At 41.5% G+C, this 7408-nt stretch overlaps 1 protein-coding gene across 3 annotated transcripts in view; it reads left to right on the top strand.

Moving 5' to 3' along the window:
- Snx2 (sorting nexin 2) overlaps positions 1 to 7408 on the top strand; it is a 59359-nt gene that overhangs the window by 4633 nt on the left and 47318 nt on the right. The gene's annotated exons all lie outside the window — the stretch shown is intronic.

The following is a 7408-nucleotide window of genomic DNA, read 5'->3' as shown; positions in this document are numbered from 1 at the left end:
CTGGAATATAAGTTGGTAATGTATATCTTTATGGTTTTCTGAGTTTACTTTTTAAATTCTTTAAAATTGTATGTGAGTGAGGGCACGTGCCATGAAATGTGTAGCAGTCAACACTTTTGGGAGTCGATTCTGTTTCTTACACCATGTGGGACTCAGGGAATGCAGAGTGTCAGACTTGGAACACAGGCTGTTAGGCCCGGTGGCAAGTGCCTTTTCCTGCTGAGCCATCTCACTGGCTTATACTTTCTGACTTTCATTGGTAGTTGTTATAATGTTTACTGTTTCATCTCTAATTTTATTAATTTTGTTCATCTCTCATATTTTAGTTAGGTTGGTTATGGATTTGTCGATCTTGTCTTTTCAAAGAATCACCTCTTCACTGATTCTTTTTGTTTTGTTTTGTTTTTTCATTTTTATGTCACTACTTTATTCCCTGATATTATTTCTTTCCATCTACTGGGTTTGGATTTGCCTTGTTCTTGTTTTTCCAAGGCACTGAAGTATATCATTATTTATGTGAGATCTCTCTGATTTTTGAAAATATAGGTGCTGATAGATACGAGCTTTCTTCTTTAGGACTGTTTTCATTATATTCTGTTTGGTATATTCTGTTTTCAGTTTCATTCAATTCTAGAAATTTTAAAATTTCTTTCACAATTTCTTCACTGTCATTCAATAATGTGTTTAATCTCTGGGTTTGTGCATTTGCTATAGTTTTTTTCTTGTTGTTGATTTCTAGCTTTATTCCAATATGGCTAGATTAGATATAATTTATTTCCATTTTCATATTTGTTGATACTTGCTTTGTATCCTAATATGATCTGTTTTAGAGAAAGTTCGATGGGCTAATGGGAAGAATGTATTCTGTGGTGCTTGGGTGCCTTTTGCATTTTGGTTTGAATTTCTCTGTCTTCATTGAATTCCATTTTCATAACCTGTATTGACTTATTTCATTCATCTGCTTGTATTCTCTTGGAATTCATTCAAAAGTTGTGTCGTGATTTCGTTGAACATACCCATCTATAATCATTCCCTTTAATTCTGTCTGGAATTTCATCTAAGTCACACTCATTGTACTGTGAGATGATCATTTTTGTAGGAGACATGTTGTCTTGGTTTTTCATGATATTTAGCTTTTGTGTTGCGACCTGCACATCTGGAATGAGATCATTTGATTAAAAGTTTTTTAAAAACACTTTTTTTTTTTTCCCGGTGTGTTTGATGTTGGGAGAGACTAGGCTGTAGTGGGGTGAAGTGTCATTTTCCTCTGTTAGAGTGGTGTTCTGGGCACCAGGATCTATCCTTAGACTTCCCCTGAAAGTAGATCCTTTCTGCAACAACAGTCCTTATCCAGGGTAAATATACTGTGAAAATAGAGTAATAGTCTACTATGAAACAATCACCACTTAAGCACCAGTCACTTAAGGTTGTAAAGAGATACTGATATATTAGTTATTTGGGGTATGAGTAGGGGAAAAAAAGAAAGAAAAAATTAATAAAACTAGTCATTAGGACTGTGTTGATAGAAAATAGAGGAGGGGGTCATGTGAACAGAAGAGGCAACTGTAGAGATCAAAAAGGAAGAAGATGGAGGGAGTTTTGGCTTAAAGTTGACTGAAAAGAGAGAGGTAAAAGTGTTCTATTAGATAATATGCAGCAGTCTCATATCTCTAGAGGCTGAGCCACAGACACCCTTCAAACAAGACTAGTCTGTGTTCTTTGGGAAAGGAAAAAAGAAAAGAAAAAATAAAGATAATTTTCTTTAAAAGCAGTATAGGGTGCTGAAAAGATGGTTCAGTAGTTAAGAGCACTTGCTGCTCTTGCAGAGAACCCAAGTACCCAGCATCCACATGGTGGTGGCCCCTTCACGCTCTTCTGGCCTCCACAGATAGTGCATACACACCACGTACACATACATACAGGCAAGCAAAACACTTGTACAAATAGAAATAAACAAATCTTAAAACATAGGGCAAGAGCAGAGTAGGACTGACTGAGTTGGTCTGCTAAATTGTCATTTTTATGCAATGATGGAGTAGATAGGAGGGCAGATAGAGTCAGATGCAAATACAGGGTATGAAACTGCTTGGCCTGATCTCTGAATTCTGCAGATTTTCCTAGAGCTCTTCTCCAAGTCCTAGAGGCCTGTCTCCCTGCTGGAAGTGCCTCTGTGATGGTCATTCCCTTTCTTCTTCATCTTCTTTGGATAACTGGATTAAGCATACATCCCCAGGGCTTCACAGGTGGAATCTCAGATACTGGTCATGAGTCTGCAATTCCCTTAAGGTTCTGGTTGTGAATTCTGGCCCTGTGGAGACAGCTTTTCCCAGTTGTGCTCCCCATCCTCTGGCTCTTACATTTTTTGTACCCCTTCTGCAGTGTTTCCTGAGCTTTGTGGAGGTTAACAGACTTCCCATTTAGGACTGGGCACTTAACAGTCACTTATTCACAGCACTTTGACCAGTTATGAGTTTCTGCATTAACTGCTGCCCACTGTACAGAGAAGCATCTCTGACCAAAGTTGAGAGTAGCCCAGGTTTGTGGGTATAAGCATAAACTTTTAGAAGGTAGAGTGACAATATGTCCATTTAGCAAAACAACAGCAATAGACTTCCCCTTAAGGCATTTGGCCTCCTCAGCCACTGGGCTTTTGGCAAGGTTTGCTCTGCTGTCTACTGAAGTTTTTTATTTGACTTAATGAAATTTTCATTTCTGAAATTTCAATTTTATTTTTAAAAATTTATTTCTCACAGTTTTATATGCACACACACAGTGTATCTTGATCATATACGTTACCCTCCCCCCCCCCTACTTATTGAGACAGGATCTACCGAGTGTAGTCTACTGTGTAGCTCCAGCTGGCCTGGAACTTACTATGTAGACCTCAGAGATCCACCTGCCTCTGCCTCCGGAGTGCTCGGATTAAAGGCATGTTCAACTATGCCAGCTCCTACTATATTTTGTTGTTGTTGTTGTTTGCCTAATTTATTTATTTTGTGGTTTCATAGATAGATTTGCATTGTGTTGTTTGATCATCAATTTTATTTTAAAATTATTTCTGTCTTTATATTGAATTCCTTTTTATATACTTTATTGAAATACTTTCTTATATCACTGAGCTATTTCTTTACATTCTCTTTGAATTCAAATAGAAGTTTATTTGTATCCTGTTTGATTTTTTTTCAAGAATTTTGTTTGTTTGTTTTGGACAGGGTTTCCATATAGCCTAGTCTGGACCCAAACTTGCTGTGTATTTGAAGATGACCTTGAACTTCTGATTCTCTTGTCTCCACCGCTCCAGTACTAGAATTACAAGTGTATACCAGGTCGATACAGTGCTGGGGATCAAACCTGGGTTGTGAACCAATTGAGCTACATTCCCAGCCCTTCATTAAACATTCTTTTAATTAAGCTTTTGAATTCTTTCTGTGGGATTTCATCTAATTTGCTCTCACTGGAATACATCACTGGAAGTGATATTTTTCAGAGGGATCATGTTGCCTTGATGTTTCTTTTTTTGGGGGCGATTTTTGTTTTTTGTTTTGTTTTTGAGACAGGGTCTCTCTGTAGCCCCAGCTGGCCTGGAACTCGCTTTGTAGACCAGGCTGGCCTTGAACTCACAGTGATCTGCCTGCCTTTGCCTCCCGAGTGCTGGGATTAAAGACATGTGCCACCATGCCCAGCAACCTTGATGTTTCTTATATTTATTTGTTGGGACTTGTACATTTGGGTTATTTTCAGTGATTTGATTTTTTGTCAGCTGTATTCTTCTGAAGTTTGTGCAGTGTTCAAGTGGGACTAGGATGTAGTAGACTTGAGTTCTGTAGTTCAGTGGTTAGGCCCTGCAGTCTGTGTGTTCAGGGCACCAGGTGTGTGATCATGTGCATCACCCTTAGAGTGTTAACTGCAGAAGCAAACACTATAGAAATAGCATAATAGCTGATTAAAACAGTTATCCCTTTAACTTCAGTAACTATTTTAGGATAGAGGAGGGAGAATAGCATGGTGTGTACTAAGATATTAGCTACTAAGGCTAGGAGTGGATTGGAAATAGGCTCAGTAAGAAGAGGAATTAATATTAGATTAACAGGGTAGAGCTGAGGAGGGAAAAGTAGCAGGAAATACTGTTTAGGTCCCACAGAGTTGAAAGATTATTAGTACGGAAGGTTATAGTTAGGAAGTGGAGTGGGTGAAGAAGAGGAAAAAGAGATAAGGTAGGGATGAGAAAGCGGGCATGCGCAGGAAGAGCAATGGAGTACATACAGTGTGTGTGTGAAAATGTGCAGAATCACCATAAAGCCTAATCGAGCAGTGTGTAAACTAAAGCAGAATGTTAAGAAACCTTTGAGCAAAAGCCAGATGTGGTGGCACTTGCCTGTAATCCCAATACCTGGGATGCAGATGCAGCAGGAGTGGTGATAGGTCAGTGTTATCCTGGGCTGCATAGGGAATTCAAGGCCAGCCTGTGGTACATGAGATCCTGTTTCAAAAATGGGGTGGGGGTGGGGGGAAGGCCAAGAATGAAGATAATTTCTTTTTTAAAGTGTTTTTTAGTTTTTAGCGTTGTAAGCCTCTGTTTATTTTTTATTTTATTTTATTTTATTTTATTTTATTTACATTTTATTATTTTTATCTTTTTATGTGTATGAGTGTATTGCCTGCATGTATGTGAGTGCACCTGTGCTGTGCAATGCCACAGAGGTCAGAAGAGGGCTTTGGATTCCCCTGGAACTGGAGTTAAGGACGGTTCATAACCCGCAGAGGTCAGAAGAGGCTGTCGGATCCCCTGGGACTGGAGTTACAGACAGTTGTTATCTGCCATGTGGGTCCTGGGATTTGAACCTGGGTCTTCTGCAAGAACAGCCAGTGTTCTTAACCGCTGAGCCATCTCTCCAGCCCCCGCAGATAATTTCTTTGAATTAACAGCAAAAAGACAATGTGACATAAAAGCACAATAGATATAAAAATATTATGGCTGGTCAGCATTTCTTCCTTGGTGGGATTGAAATCTTTCTCTTCCTGAAATGTTTCATGTAGCAAACTGCCCTGATTGGGGAGGTGTAGTTTGCAACTCCAGGTTAAATCTCTAAAGCCAAGTTTTGCATATCTAGTACCCTAGTAGAGTTCTACCAAATTACCTTTTGGATTGAGTTTCTGGTATAACTCCAGTGAGTTGAGCTGTGTAGCTCTCATTTTGTGCAGTGTTGCTTGCAGAGGCAGTGACAGGAACCCTCCAGGGTACCCTGGATGTCACACATCAGCATCTGTGACCTGAGCTTGTGCTGCTCTCCAGCCCTTAGTTGCCCCTAGACAGTTGTCTCTCTAGCTGTGCAATACCAGTGTGTGCTGGGGAGAGAATGGGGTGGGACGGGATGGTGGGAGTCTTTGCTCTCAGTTCCTGCTGGTCTCAGCTACTCAGGGAGACTGCCTCACCTTCACAGTGTCACACTTCAGTCCCAGGCTCCACAACTGGCATTGATCCCCAGTCTCTCTCCCTGTAGAATATCCAGTTCTTGGTCTTGTCTCCATAGCTCTCTGTAGCTCTTGGAAGGGATGTGTAAACCATTGTTCTAGTTTGTTTCTCCATTGCTGTGACAAAATACTCTGACCAGTACCAACTTGGGGAAGAAAGGGTTTATTTTATATTACACCTCCTGGGTCACAGTTCATCTGGGAGCCCAAGGTAGGAACTCAGGGCAGGAACCTGGAGGCAGGAGCTGGAGTACAGGCCATGGAGGAATTCTGCTTACTGGCTTGCCCCCCTGGCCCCTGCTTAGCTTACTTTCTTATGCAACACAGGCCCACCTGGCCAGGGATGGCACCACCCACAGTGGGCTGGGCCCTTCCACATCACTCAACAATCAAGATGATGTCCCACAGATATGACCACAGGCCAGTCCTATGGAGGCAGTTCCCCAATTGAGGCTCCCTCAACCTAGGTGTGTCAAGTTGACGCTAAAGCTATCCAACACAACCATTATCTGGTAGTACCCACTGACTTCAGCCAGAGTGCCCTTTACTGGGACTCAATCTTCTTTAGACTCTTTAGTCCTAGGTCTTACTGCCAAACATGTGTCTAGGCCTTGGTTGGCTGACTAACTATCCCTGTAGTGCCAGTCATGGGATGCTTCTACCTGGTTGCCACTAAACTCAAAAGCTGTATGCTTCAATTATACACTAGTTCACAGCCCCTCTTGCCTGTTTCCCATTGGAGATCCAAGCTGGCAAGCTGGCTCAGTAAACAATACAGCTATCGTCTCTTGAGAACTAAACATTATTGTGTATTCTTTTGTGTGTGTGCACACATGTGTATGAATGCATAAGGCCCTTGGTTCAATCCCTGCACCACATAAAATTGAGCACAGTATAGCATGTCTGTAATCTCAGCACTTGGGAGGTGGAGGCAAGAGGATCATAAATTCAAGATCAGCCTTGGCTACCCAGCAAGTTCTAGGCAGGTGTGGGCTACATGTCAAAGATGGGGGCAAGCAAAATGGCTTTGCAAATAAAGGCAGTTGCCATGCAAGCCTGGCGACCTTAGTTCAGTCCCTGAATCCCATGTGAAGATGGAAGGAGAGCACCAACTCCACAAAGTTGTCCTCTGACTTCTGCACGTGGCATGCATGTGCACGCATACACACATACATTAATAAATTAAGTAGATTTAAATAATAGAAAAAGGAAAGGAAAGGAGGTACACAAGAGTAGGTGTGGACCAGCTGTGAGAAGAGGGGAGGGAATGAGGAGCAGTAGTAGGAGGTGAATGCAGCCACAGTGCTTTGTATGCAATATGATATTGTCAAAAGGGGGTGGTTTCTTGCTAGGTAACCGAACTGGCCTTAAGCTTGTGGTCATCTTGTGCTGCCATGCCTGGCTTCCATTTTCATTGTTGATGCTTTGTGCTTTTTTGTTTTCTGTGGGTTTTTTTGTTTGTGTTTTTTGTTTTGAGACAAGGTCTCTCTGTGTAGCCCTGGATAATCTGGAACTCTCGCTTTGTTGACCAGGCTGACTTAGAACTCACAGAGCTGTCTGCCTCTGCCTCTGCCTCCCAAGTGCTGGGTTCAAAGGTGCATGCCACCATACCCAGCCTTCATTGTTGATGCTTTCAGTATCTTATCCATGATCTCTGAATGTAATACCATGAAGATGAATGCTTATATTTTCCCTCCCCTTCCCTCCCTTCCCCTCTCCTCCCCTCTTCTCTTTCACTATGTAGTCCAGTCTGCTCTGAAACCCAGTCATCCTTCTGCTTTGGCCTTCCCAGTGCTAGGATTATAAGCATGTTCCACCACACCTAACTAATACTCCTTTTCTTTTTCCTTTGCATTTGTTTTTTTTTCTTTCCTTTTTTTTTCCTTCAGACAAAAAAGCATGTTTAATAAATGGTGCTGCTTAAACTGAATAGCTA

Source organism: Nannospalax galili, unplaced genomic scaffold (assembly GCF_000622305.1).
Source record: "Nannospalax galili isolate Female #2095 unplaced genomic scaffold, S.galili_v1.0 scaffold38, whole genome shotgun sequence".
NCBI classification, from domain to species: Eukaryota; Metazoa; Chordata; class Mammalia; order Rodentia; family Spalacidae; genus Nannospalax; species Nannospalax galili.
This window is presented reverse-complemented; position numbering and strand designations above follow the sequence as displayed.